Raw genomic sequence first — 14,312 nt, forward strand, 5'->3', positions numbered from 1 at the left:
GGTACATAATTTCCAGTTGACTCTTTTTTGTGATGACAGCAGCCAATAATGATTGTCACCTGGGGTCATTATTTTATAAGGGATTTTATTTCATGTGTTCATACACTAATTTCCTCCTTCAATTATCAGCAGGATCACAGTCATGAAGAGGCACTTTCTCCTTAACCTGGGTTATCCTGTAGAACACAGTTTTAAAAGAGGATATTTGTACATATCTAAATATTTAAAGTTGATACATTTTTCATTACTTTTTAAATTTTTTTTTCTAATGGAGGTACTGAAGATTGAATCTAGGACCTTATGCATGCTGAGCACACACTCTGCCACTGAGTGTACCCCATCCCCCTTGAGATTCATATTTATATGATATTTTCCTTCTGTTATTTTTGTTTTGTTATGCAGAATTTGATGGCAGGGCAATGGGTTTGAAGGCTCTTTAATCATTCTTTATGGGCTTTGGTGTTTGTGTCTGTGTTTGTAAAGAAAACAATTTTCCCACTATTTTAAGTATGTTTTGCTAAGGAAAATATATTGATCTTTTCCCTGCCCCTGGTCCATGTGTTTCCTTTGTTGCTTCCCACTAGTGGCCCCTTGAGTTCTGTGACAAGACTAGCATGTCATTAATCAAGATTGAAGGAGATCGGAAGAGATTTATTCAAGGAGATGAAATTTGTACACAATGTATTGGAAAGTATTGAGAAAGTTATTCATTAGGGGAAGGTCTGTGGTTGAATTGTTAAGTGCACAGAAATCTAACCTATGAACCACCAAGACAATTATTAACTCCAGGAAAAACAAAGTAGGGAAGAAAAAAGTAAGCCTAGCAGCCAACTTGTTACAGCTGTGGACAGTCTGTACAGAGAGCTAATAATGTAAAGCAAGGCTACTGATCTGATCAAAATTATAATGTAATTGTATCAAAAGGTTGGAAGAATGAAGTTTTGGGTGTGTAGATGAGATGGGGTTTGAAAGAGAGCTTAATCCTCATTTTCCAAAATACAAAGTTAAATTGGTGATACATAAAGCTGAAAAAGTCAGTAGGCTGCGTTACAAGGATATTAGTCAGAGATAGGGAGTAATTATTCCAGGAGTCAGCAGTAGGAGCTGAACGTGGTTGCTTCTTGCCAGAAAATGGGGCGGTTGTTGGGAATTGCTCCTTTTTAGAATTGGTGTTCGAGAACTATTTGACTCTTTAATGAATGTATGGTATAACTTTGATAAAAAGAAATCAAAGATGAATTTTGAAAATTTGATATTAAGAATTGGGGTGTTTTTGACAGAGAGGGATAACAATCAGACAAAATACATTTGAAGGGATCCTCATTATTCCTAGCCTTTCAGCAAGGACTAGGGTGCAGACATCTGTTTAAGGTTCAAAAATTCTGTCTGCCTTCTTACCGACATGTAACCTTTGTAAATAATGAACTCCCCGTCACTGTTAAAATCCAGGCAGAGGCTGCCTGCCCAGGTCTCTAACTGTAGCAGGGTGTGTTTACCATTGGGCAGTTGGAGTAGGCAGCTTCTAACATTCTTTCAGTTTTGAATGTGGCATTTTCAGGATGGAAAGTTGATAAGAATGTATTACAAAAAGCTTAACAAGAAAGGGTCCAAGACATCTCAAACCCATTGCCAGGGTTTTCTCTGCCAGACACCATCCTGAGCCTGCCATCTGTGATCCAGGCCACAAAGCCCAGTCACATGAGAATGAACACACTTTGTCCCTCCTATCTGATTTGGTATCGGGCTCAGCCCTTTTCCACTTGGAATGGTCCATGCCCAGGTCTCTGACGATGGAGCTGGTCTCACAGCAGCCCTGTGAGCGCTGGTCCAGCCCAAGGGGGTTCCTGCGTGAAGTTTCCCAGGACTCCAGGCTGTTCTCAGAGCTGAGTCCCCCCTAGGGGGGGAGCTCCAGACTGAGCCGGAAGCCTCAGAGAGAACTCTGAGCTGAGGAAATCCACAGGTTTTACCCAGCACTGCCGAGTCAGTAATGAGCCAGTTGAGGGAAGTATCAGCAACAGCAAGACACACCTGAGCAGCCGTCTGATCGTTCTGCCTCATTTCTGAACCGTCTGTGTCTGCCTGTCTGTGTCTGTCTCCCTTTCAGGACCAGCCTTGCACCGCTTCATGCCCTGCCTCCTTTCTTCTAATCTTGCCTCCCTGGCCTGTTCCATCTACTCCAGATTAACTGAGAAACATTGAAGAGTTTTTAAAACCTACGAATAACAGACGTGCTGGATACAAAGAATACAGGGCAGTACCATCTTCAGTCACATCCCTCCTGCCCTCTCCCATTCCCACAATGAGTTTTATAAATATTTTGTCAGAGAGACATTGCACTCCCAGTTGTTATCATTATCAGACATTTCCTTATTATCTGCGGTTTACGATGCATTTGCTCCAGGGAAGTTCCCGAGATAAGGCAGGAGCAGATGACTGAGCCAGTTGTTGATGTCCACTTGTGTCAAGCCTGTTAAGAATGAACTTTGTGGGGATTTGTTGAATGTGCCAGACTGTCCAGTGAGTGGTGATGATCCCCTGCATCTGCTTCAGAATCGATCTCGTCCCCTCCTTTGCTCTGTTCTCATTTATCTCTCTTCAGCAGGTGAACCAATTATCTGTACTTCTATAATACATAAAATACTTCTTATTTTACGGTAGAATTTGGGGGATGCTATGAAAACGCATATGTTTTAAGTGTGAATTGAGTCAGAGGTTTAAACTTAAAGCCCCCTTGATATAGAATCAGAAATTAATATCATGGAGGTAGGGTATAGCTCAGTGGTAGAGTGCATGCCTAGCATGCATAAGGTCCCGGGTTCAATCCCCAATGCCTCCATTTAAAAACAAATAAATAAACCTAATTATGCCCCCTCCACAAAAAAAAGAAAAAAGAAATTAACATGAGGATGAAGTTACAGAGAGATTATGTGTGTCTTCTGAAACTGCCTTCTGTCTTTCTGCAGGAAATTCTACAGAGGGAAGGTCGGAATCTACTTTGCTTGGCTGGGCTATTACACTCAGATGCTCCTCCTGGCAGCAGTCGTGCGGGTGACTTGCTTTCTCTATGGATATTTTAATCAAAATAACTGTACCTGGAGGTAACTTCTCTTTATTCCTTGTTACCGTGCTTACTTAACTTAGAATAACATTCTCCAGGAGCATCCATGTTGTTGCAAGTGGCGCTATATTTTCAGTGTTTATGGCCGAGTAGTATTCCATTGTATAAATATATCACTTCTTTAGCCAGTCATCTGTTGATGGACATTTAGGCTGTCTCCATGTCTTTGCTGTTGTAAATAGTGCTGCTATGAACATTGTGGTGCAGGTGTCATCCTGAAGTAGGATTCCTTCAGGATATATGCCCAGGAGTGGGATTCCTGGGTCATATGGCAAGTCTATTCCTAGTCTTTTGAGGAATCTCCACACTGTTTTTCACAGTGGCTGCACCAAACTGCATTTCCACCAGAAGTGTAGGAGTTTCCCCTTTCTCCACAGCCTCTCTAGCATTTGACATTTGTGGGTTTTTGAATGATGGCCATTCTGACTGGTTTGAGGTGATACCTCATTGTAGTTTTGATTTACATTTCTTTGATAATTAGTGATACTGAGCCTTTTTTTCTGTTCCCATTGATCATTTGTATGTCTTCCTTGGAGAATTGCTTGTTTAGGTCTTCTGTCAATTTTTGGATTGGGTTACTTGGTTGTTTCTTATTAAGTCATTTGAGCTGCTTATATATTCTGGAGATCAAACCTTTGTCAGTTTCATTTGCAAAAATGTTCTCCCATACTCTAGGTTGTCTTTTTGTTTTACTTATGGTGTCCTTTGCTGTGCAGGAGCTTGTAAGTTTCTTTGGGTCCCATTTGTTTATTCTTGCTTTTATCTCTATTGCTTGTGTAGACTGCCCTAGGGGAGCATTTCTGACATGTATGTCAGATATTTTGGCTGTATTTTCTTCTACGAGGTTTATTGTATCTTGTCTTATGTTTATCTTGCTGAAGAGACTGTCTTTATTCTATTGTATATTCTTGCCTCCTTTGTCGAAGATTAGTTGACCAAAAGTTTCTGGGTTCATTTCTGGGCGCTCTATTCTGTTCCATTGGTCTATATGTCTGTTTTTGTACAAATACCATGGTGTCTTGATGACTGTAACTCTATAGTATTGTCTGAAGTCTGGGAGAGTTATTCCTCCAGGCTCTTTCTTTTTTTCTTCGTTAATGCTCTGGAAATTCTATGTCTTTATTGGTTCCATATAAATTTTATTGTGATTTGTTCTAGTTCTGTGAAATATGTCCTGGGTAATTTGATAGGGATTGCATTAAATCTGTAGATTGCCTTGGGCAGTGTGACCATTTTAACAATATTGATTCTTGCAATCCAAGAGAATGGGGTACCTTTCCATTTCTTAAATTTTTTTTTAATTTCCTTCACCAATGGTTTATAGTTTTCTGTGTATAATTCTCTAACCTCTGTGGTTAGATTTATTCCTAGATATTTTATTACTTTGGGTGCTATTTTAAAGGGGATTGTTTCTTTACTTCTTTTTCTGTTGATTCATCATTTGTGTAAAGACATGCTACTGATTTTTGAACATTAATCTTGTAACCTGCTACCTTGATAAATCCTTCGATCAGCTCTAGTAGCTTTTGTGTGGACCTTTCAGGGTTTTCTAGATATAGTATCGTGTCATCTGCATATAGTGACACTTTTACCTCTTCTTTTCCAATTTAGACCCCCTTTACTTTTCTTACTTGTCTGATTGCTCTACCCAGGACTTCCATGTCTATGATGAATAGGAGTGGTGATAGTGGGCATCCTTGTCTTGTCCCAGATTTTAGTGAGAAGATTTGGGTTTTTCACCTTTGAGTGCTATGCTGGCTGTAGGTTTGCCATATATAGCTTTTATGATGTTGACTTATGTTCCCTCAATACCCACATTGGTGAGAATTTTTATCATAAGTGGATGTTGAATTTTATCAAAAGCTTTTCTGCATCTTTTGAGATGATCATGTGGTTTTTGTCTTTTTCTTGTTGATGTGAAGTATTACATTGATTGATTTGCATATGTTGAACCACCCTTGGGTCCCTGAGATGAACCCCATTTGAGCATGATATATAATCTTTTTAATGTGCTGTTGGATTCTATTTGCTAGTATCTTGGTAAGGACTTTTTGCATCTCGGTTCATCAGTGATATTGGTCTGTAATTCTCTTCTTTGCTGGTGTTTTTGCCTGGTTTTGGTGTCAGGGTGATGGTGGTTTCATTGAATGAGTTTGGGAATATTACTTCTTTTCAATCTTCTGGAAGAGTTTGAGAAGGACTGGTATGAGTTCTTCTTTGTATGTGTGGTAGAATTACCCGGTGAAGCTGTCCAGTCTGGACTTTTATTTGTAGGAAGGTTTTTTTATTGTTAATTTGATTTCATTCCTAGTGATCGGTTTGTTCAAGTGGTCGGTTTCTTCTTGATTCAGTCTTGGTGGACTGTATGTTTCCAGAAACTTGTCCATCTCCTCTAGGTTATTCATTTTTTTCCATGTAGTTTTTCATGATATTGTCATATGATATTCTGTATTTCTATGTTATTTGTTGTAATTTCTCAATTTTCCTTTCTTATTTTGCAAATTTGTGCTCTCTCTCTTTTCTTCTTTGTGAGTTTGGCCAAAGGTTTGTCGATTTAATTTACTCTTTCAAAAATCTAGCTTTTGGTTTCATTGATTATTTTATTTATTTTTTTTAAACTCTATTTTATTTATTTCCTCCCTGATATTTATTATTTCCTTCCTTCTGCTGACTTTTGGGTGTTTTTGGTCTTCTGTTTCTAGTTCTTTTAGCTGGTGGGTTAGACTGTTTATTTGATATTGTTCTTCTTTTCTGAGGAAGGCCTGTATCGCCCTAATCTTTCCCCTTAGCACTCTTGCTGCGTCCCATAAGTTTTGTGTGGTTGTGTTTTCATTTTCGTCTCAAGGTATTCTTAATTTCAACTTTGATTTCATCATTGACCCATTGATTTTTTAATAGCATGTTGTTTAATCTCTATGCTTTCCTTTATTTCTCCTTTGTTTCTCTGTAGTTGATTTCTGGTTTCAATGGCTTTGTGGTCAATAAAGATGCGTGAGATAATTTCTATCTTCTTAAAATTGTTGAGACTTCTTTTGTGACCAAGTACATGACCAATCTTAGAAAATGTTCCACGTGCACTTGAAAATAATGTATATCCTATTTTGGGGGGTTGTAATGCTCTCAAAATATCCACTAAATCTAATTTTTCTCTTGTATCATTTAATTTCTCTGTTACCTTATTTATTTTCTGTCTGGAAGATCTGTCTAGTGATGTTAATGTGGTGTTAAAATTTCTGACAATGATTGTATTCCCATCAATTTCCCCCTTTATCTCTGTTAGTAGTTGTTTTATGTACTTAGGTGCTCATGTTGGGTGCATATATATTAATGATTATAATATCCTCATCTTGTATTGCTCCTTTAATCATAAAATGTCTTTTTTTTTCTTGAATAGGAGTGGTGATAGTGGGCATCCTTGTCTTGTCCCAGATTTTAGTGGGAAGCTTTTGAGTTTTTCACCGTTGAGAACTATGCTGGCTGTAGGTTTGTCATATATAGCTTTTATTATGTTGAGATACGTTCCCTCTATACCCACTTTGGCGAGAGTTTTTATCATAAATGGGTGTTGAATTTTATCAAATGCTTTTTCTGCATCGATTGAGATGATCGTGTGGTTTTTGTCCTTTCTCTTGTTGATGTGATGTATTACATTGATTGATTTGCGTATGTTGAACCAGCCTTGTGTCCCTGGGATGGACCCCACTTGGTCATGATGAATAATCTTTTTTATGTGTTGTTGGATTCTATTTGCTAAAATTTTGGTGAGGATTTTGGCGTCTATGTTCATCAGTGATATTGGCCTATAATTCTCTTTTTCTGTAGTGTCTTTGCTTGGTTTTGGTATCAGGGTGATGGTGGCTTCATAGAATGAGTTTGGGAGTATTCCCTCCTTTTCAATCATCTGGAAGAGTTTGAGAAGGACTGGTATGAGTTCTTCTTTGTATGTTTGGTAGAATTCCCTGGTGAAGCCATCCGGTCCTGGACTTTTATTTGTAGGGATGTCTTTAATTGCTATTGCTATTTCCTTTCTAGTGATCGGATTATTCAAGTGTTCAGTTTCTTCTTGATTCAGTTTTGGTGGACAATATGTTTCCAGAAACTTGTCCATCTCCTCTAGGTTATCCAGTTTGGTTCCATATAGTTTTTCATAATTTTCTCGTATGATATTCTGTATTTCTATTTTGTTTGTTGTAATTTCTCCATTTTCCTTTCTTATTTTGCTAATTTGTGCTCTCTCTTTTTTTTTCTTTGTGAGTTTGGCCAGAGGTTTGTCTATTTTATTTACTTTTTCAAAAAACCAGCTTTTGGTTTGGTTGATTTTTTTCTATGGTCTTGTTAATCTCTATTGTATTTAATTCCTCTCTGATCTTTATTATTTCCTTCCTTCTGCTGCTTTTTGGGGCTTTTTGTTCTTCTTTTTCTCATTGATTCAGGTGGTGGGTTAACTTGTTTATTTGAGATTGTTCTTCTTTTTTGAGGAAGGCCGGTATCACTATAAACTTCCCTCTTAGCACTGCCTTTGCTGTGTCCCATAGGTTTTGAGTGGTTGTGCTTTCATTATTATTTGTCTCAAGGTATTTTTTAATTTCAGCTTTGATCCATTGTTTTTTCAATAACATATTGCTTAATCTCCATGCTTTTCTTTTTTTCTCCTTTGTTTCTCTGTTATTGATTTCCAGTTTCATGGCATTGTGGTCAGTAAAGATGCTTGAGATAATTTCTATCTTCTTAAATTTGTTGAGGTTTCTTTTGTGTCCAAGTACATGATCGATCCTGGAAAATGTTCCATGTGCACTTGAAAAGAATGTATATTCTATTTTTGGGGGGTGTAATGCTCTGAAAATATCCACCAAATCTAGTTTTTCTATTGTAGTATTTAATTTCTCTGTTGCCTTGTTTATTTTCTGTCTGGAAGATTTGTCTAGTGATGTTAATTCAGTGTTAAAATCTCCAACTATGATTATATTCCCATCAATATCCCCCTTTATCTTTGTTAGTAATTCTTGTATGTACTTTGGTGCTCCTTTATTGGGTGCATATATATTAACGAGTGTCATATCTTCATCTTGTATCACTCCTTTAATCATTATAAAATGTCCCTCTTTATCTTTCTTTATGGCCTTTGTTTAAAAGTCTATTTTGTCCGAAATCAGTAGTGCTGCACCTGCTTTTTCGTCATTTCCATTTTCATGGATTATCCTTTTCCGTCCATTCACTCTCAATCTGTATGTGTCCTTCTCCCTAAAGCATGTCCCTTATATGCAGTGTATTGAAGGTTCTTGATTTATTATCCAGTCTGCCACTCTGTCTTTTGACTGGAGCATTTAGTCCATTAACATTTACAGTAATTAATGATAGATGAGTGTTTATTGCTATTTTGAACTTATTTTTGCAGTTGATTTGGTATTTCTTCTCTGTTCCTTTCTTCTTCCTTTTGTGGTATGGTAATTTTCCTTTGTATTATCTTGGATTGTATTTAGTTTTTGTGACTCACTTGTAAGTTTTTGGCTTGTGGTTACATTTTTTTGTAAGTCTGTTAACCAATTACTCTAACTGTGTGTACTAAACAGATAGAAATGTAATCTCAAACCCATCCTACCGAGAACAAAAAATTTTAAAAAAAAGAAGAAGAAGAAAGAAAAAATACTCTATATTTTCTTGCTTCCCGCTCCCACTCAATGATTTAGATGTCTTCTTTTACAATTTCATCTTTATTCTATTTGTAATTCATGGTAGTTATCACCTTTCCAGTTAGAGTTCTCATTTCTGTAGCATCCTACTTCTTTTCTATTTACAGTAGACCTTTCAATATTTCTTTTAGCATGGGTTTAGTGTTGCTAAAGTCTTTTAGTTTTTGCTTCTCTGTGAAAATCTATATCTCTCCTTCTATTCTAAAGGATAGCCTTGCTGCAGAAAGTATCCTAGGCTGCATCTGTTTTTTCATTCAGAATTTTGAATATATCTTGCCACTCCCTTCTGGCATGTAGTGTTTCTGTAGAGAAATCAGCTGAGAGTTCTCTTGTAACTCACTCTTTGTTTTTGTCTTGCTGCCTTTAGGATCATTTCTTTATCCTTCAGTCTGGCCATTTTGATTATAATATGTCTTGGTGTGGGTCTCTTTATGCTCTTCCTGTTTGGGAACCTCTGAGCCTCCTGTACTTGGGTGTCTGATTCCTTCTTAAGGTTTGGGAAGTTTTCAGTCATGATTTCTTTAAATACCTTTTCCATCCCCTTTGTTCTTTCTTCCCATTCTAGAACCCCTATTTTGCATAGATTGGCATGCTTTATATTATCCCATTGGTTCCTTATATTGTTTTCATTGTTTTGTATTTGTTTTTCTCTCAGCTGTTCTGATTGGGTGCTTTCTGTTGTCCTGTCTTCTAGGTCACTTATTCGTTCCTCTGCATTATCTAGCCTGATTTTTGCAGCCTTTAGATCAGATCTCATTTCAGCCAATGAATTTACCAATTCTAATTGGCTGTTCTTTATAGCTTCTATTTTGTTTTTGACATATTTTATGTCTCTAAACACTATCTCTTTTAGTTCCTTCAGTAATTTGATCACTTCTTTTTTGAAATCTTGATCTAGTAGGCCATCAATGTCTATTTCATTGATCGTACTTTCAGGGGATTTCTCTTGCTCTTTTAATTGGGAGTACTTCCTCTGCTTTTTCATACTGCTCATATATCTCTGGCACTGTGGCTTAAGGAGTATCAGTTATCTATTGTGGTCCTTAAAGGAGTTTATTTATTTATCTATCTAAAGCCTATGTGAAAATATAACTTAAAAACAAAAGAGAGAGAGAGAATTTTAAAGAATGGAGGAAAAGAAGGTTTGAAAACAGTGTATAATCAATAATAGAAGAGCAAGTTGAAGCAGAATAGCAGTCAAGTTGAGATGTCTTTTAAAAGCCTTAATAAAAAGAAGAAAAAAATCAAAACACAAAATTTGAAACCTGTGAATAATCAATAACAGATCAAAACCAAGAGGATTAAAAATGAAATGAGAACTGTAAACATATAGAAATGTTTAAAAAGTAAAGATTAAAAAGGTTATAGAAAATAAAACAGATATAAAAAGATTTAAAAAACAAAGATGTGTTCTCCTAGAGACTGTGCGCTCTTAATGGTTTTATTGAGCGGTCTTTGTGTCTTCACTCTGTTTCATGAACTCAGCTTGCTCTTTTGGCCCCTTCATCTGTGCTACTCACAGTGTCCATCGGCAAGAATATCATGCCCCTCCAACACTGGGTCAGGTGCTGCTCTCCTTCGTGGTGGGCCGGTGGGTCCCTCCCCCTCCAGATGCTGCAGTCAGTGCTGTGCCAGTTGCTCCATAAGTGGACTCAGCTTCAAGAATAACAGCTTTATGGAGATATAATTCACATACCATAAAATGCAGCCTTTGAAAGTGTGTATTAGGGTTTTAAGTACATTTCAGTGCTTTGTAGCCATCACCCCCAAAAGGAACCAGTACCCTTTAGTAAGTCAGTCCCTAACCTTCCTTTCCTTTAGCCCCCAGCAGCCACCACTCTACTTTCTGCCTCTACGGATTTGCCTGTTCTGGGCATTTAATATAAGTAGAACCATAGAGTATGCTGCCTTTTTTGATTGTCGTCTTTCATTTAGTGTGACGTTGTCTAGGCTCATCCATGGTGTAGCATATATCAGTACCCAAATTCCTTTTTGTGTTCAAGTAATATGCCATTGTTATAAATACTCCACATTGCTAATCCATCCATCAGTTGATGATGAATAATTCTGCTATAAATGCTCATGGACAAGTTTTTGTGTGAACACATATATTCAGTTCTCTTGAGGATATATCAAAAAATGGAATTTCTGGGATGTATTCTACTTCTAACATTTTGAGGAATAGCTGAAGTAGTTTTTAAAGGGACTGCACCATTTTATATTTCCAGTACTAATGTATGAGTAGTCCAGTTTCTCCACATCCCCAACACTTTTTATTACCGGGTTTATAGATACATATTTATATATCATATATCATATATATTTGTCATCCTGGTTGGTGTGAAATGGCATGTCATTGTGCTTTGATTTCTATTTCCCTAATGCCTACTGATGTTGAACATCTTTTTATGTGCTTATTTCCCATTCTTATGTCTTCTTTGGAGAAATATCTATTCAAATTCTTTGCCCATTTTAATTGTATTTGTCTTTGTATTGTCACGTTTTAAGTCTTCTTTGTCTATTCTGGATAAAAGTCCCTTATCAGGGAAAATATTGGAAATAATTTCATCCATCCTGTGGATTGTCTTCTTACTTTATTGATGAAGTCCTTTGAAGCACAGAAGATTTTAATTTTACTGAAGTCCAGTTTACTTGATTTTTTTCTTTTGCTGTTTGTGCTTTTGGTGTCATTTATTACAAGTATTTGTAATCCAAAGTCCTGAAGATTTTCTCATTGTTCATTTTCTAAAAGTTTTATAGTTTCAGGTCTGTGATTTATTTTCAGTTAACTTTCATAAATGGTGTTAAGATAAAAGTTCAGTTTTCTTTCTTTCCAGGTGTTTGTGCAGGCGTCCCAGCATCATTTAAGTAAAGATTATTTTTTCCCCTTTGGATTGTCACGGCACCTTTGTCAAAAATTAAATGGCTATGTGTAAGAGTTTGTTTATGGACTCTCAATTCTTTTCTCTCAATCTATTTGTCTGTTGCTTATGCAAGTACCACACTGTATTGATTACAGTTATGTTAGTCAGTTTTGAATTTGGAAACTTCAAAACTTTGTTTTTTTTCAAGATTGTTTTGACTATTCTGGGTATCTTGCATTTCCATATAAGTTTTAGAATCAGCTTGTTCATTTCTGCCAGAAAGCCAGAGTTGCATTGCACCTATAGGTCATTTTGAGGACATTTGCCATCCTAACAATAATAAGGCTTCTGATCCATGAAAACAGAAGAGCTTTCCATTTATTTAAGGTCATTTTTAAATTCTATCAGTAGTATTTTAGTTTTCTATATACAAGTTTCAGACATTTTTCTCAGTATTCCACGTATTTTTGTTAATATTCCTAAGTATTTTATTCTTTTTGATGTTATTGTAAATGAAAATGATTCCTTCATTTTATTTTTAGATTATTCACTGCTGTTGTATAGAAATATAATTACTTTTTTATATATTGATTTGTGTCTTACAATTTTGGTCAGACTGGGTTATTAATTTTAATTGGACATTTTTTCTTTTCTCTCTTTTTTTCCTTTGTGGATTCCTTGTGATTTCAATATATAATATCATGTCATCTGGAATCAAAACAGTTTTATTTCTTTCTTTCAAATCTAGAGGCTTTATTTTCTTTGTCTGGTTGCTTTGACTAGAACCTCTAGTACAATGTTGATTGTGGGAGGAAATAATTCAGTCTTTCAACATTATGTATGATCTTTGCTCCAGGTTTTTCATAGATGTTCTCTGTCAAGTTGAGGAAGTTCTCTTCTATTCCTAGTTTTTATCCATTATTCTATTAATATGGCATATTACATGAATTGACTTTTGTATGTTGAACTGCCTTTGCATACCTGGATACATCCCACTTAATTGTGGTCTATTTTATATGTTACTGGATTGGATTTCCTTGTATTCTGTTTAGGATTTTTGCATTTATATTCATAAGAGATAGTCTTTAGTTTTCTTGTGTTGCCTTTGTCTGGTTTTGGTATCAGTGTGATACTAGTCTTATTGAATGAATTGGGAAGTGTTCCCTCCTCTTTATTTTTAGACGAGTTTGTGAAGCATTGTTTTCTTTATTGGTTTGTTTTTGTTTTTGTTTTTTCTTTAAGTAGTTGATGGAATTCACCAGCAGAGCCATACGGGCCTAGCATTTCCTTGTGGGAATATTTTGGACTGCTATTTCCGTCACTACTTACTGTAGGATTATTTGAGTTTTCTATTTCTCCTTGAATTGGCTTCAGTCATTTATGTCCTTCTAGGAATTTATCCATTTCATCCAGATTATCTCATTTATTGGCTATATAATTATCCATGGTATCCCCTATGTTCCTTGTTATTTTTGTAAGGGCAGTAGTGACATCGTTCCTTTCATTTCTCATTTTAGTAATTTGAATCTTCTGTCTTTTTTTAATACTAGCTAAAAATTTGTCAATTTTGTTGATCTTTTCAAAGAACCAACTTTTCTTTTTGTTGATTTTTCTCTGTTGTTCATCTATTCTCTATTCCATTTATTTCTGCATTTAGTATTTTGATTAGAATGTTTAATTCATTTACATTAATGTAATTTCTTATCAGGTTGAAGTTACATATGCTATCTGCTTTCTATATGTCTTTTTTTTCCCATTCCTCTATTACTACACTTTTTTGTACAAAGTAGGCATTTTCAAGTGTGCCATTTTAATTTGTTGTTTATTTTAACTTTTTCTCCTCCTCCTCCTCCTCTTCCTCCTCCTTACTTCTCCTTCATTGCCCTGGAGATAATAATTAACATCTTGTTTTAAAGCAATCTGGTTCACATGAGTGCCAACTTAATTTCAATGGTACACCAAAACTTTGCTTAGGTATCAGTCTTTTCCCTCCCCCTCCTCATGCTGTCACTGTCATACAAATTACACCTTTATGCATTACAAGTACATCTACACAGTTTCATATGTATTGTTTTATGCAGTTGTCCTTTACATCAAACGGAACAAAACATTTACATGTAATACTCTATTTATACTGTTTTATTTTTTTACTCATGTAGTAGTGCTTTATATTTTTCAGGCGAGTGTCCTTTCGTTTACACCTGCTGGACTATCCTTTGTATTTCTTGTAGGGCAGGCCTGCTAGCAATGGATTCTTTCAGGTTTTTTTTTTGTAGGAGTGTCTTAATTTCTCCTTTAATTTTTTTGAAGGATCATTTTGCTGGCTATAAAATACTTGGTGACAGTCTTTTCCTTTTATCACTTTGACGATACCATCCCAATGCCTTCTGGTCTCCATGGTTTTTGATGAGAAATCAACTGTCTTACTGAGGAGACTTTCTATATGTTCAGCCACTTTTCTCTTTCTGCTGTTAAGGTCCTTCGTTCTTGTCTTTTGACACACTGAGTCTGATGTGCCTATTTTAGATGCCTCTACGTTTATACCACGTGGAGTTTGTTGAGCTGCTGGGATGTACAAATTAATGTGTTCATCAAATTTAGGAAGTTTTCAGCCATTAATTTTTTATATATTCTTTCTGC

The 14,312-nt window shown here is 36.0% G+C and overlaps 1 long non-coding RNA gene across 1 annotated transcript in view; it reads left to right on the plus strand.

The window, feature by feature from the left end:
• The first annotated feature begins 2,960 nt into the window (after positions 1–2,960).
• LOC140694656 (uncharacterized) overlaps positions 2,961–14,312 on the plus strand; it is a 31,924-nt gene continuing 20,572 nt past the window's right edge. The window contains exon 1 of the long non-coding RNA XR_012070240.1: positions 2,961–3,098. This is a non-coding gene — a long non-coding RNA (uncharacterized lncRNA). The remainder of the gene's footprint in view (positions 3,099–14,312) is intronic.

The sequence above is a fragment of the Vicugna pacos genome, unplaced genomic scaffold (genome assembly GCF_048564905.1).
Source record: "Vicugna pacos unplaced genomic scaffold, VicPac4 scaffold_77, whole genome shotgun sequence".
In the NCBI taxonomy this organism is placed as follows: domain Eukaryota; kingdom Metazoa; phylum Chordata; class Mammalia; order Artiodactyla; family Camelidae; genus Vicugna; species Vicugna pacos.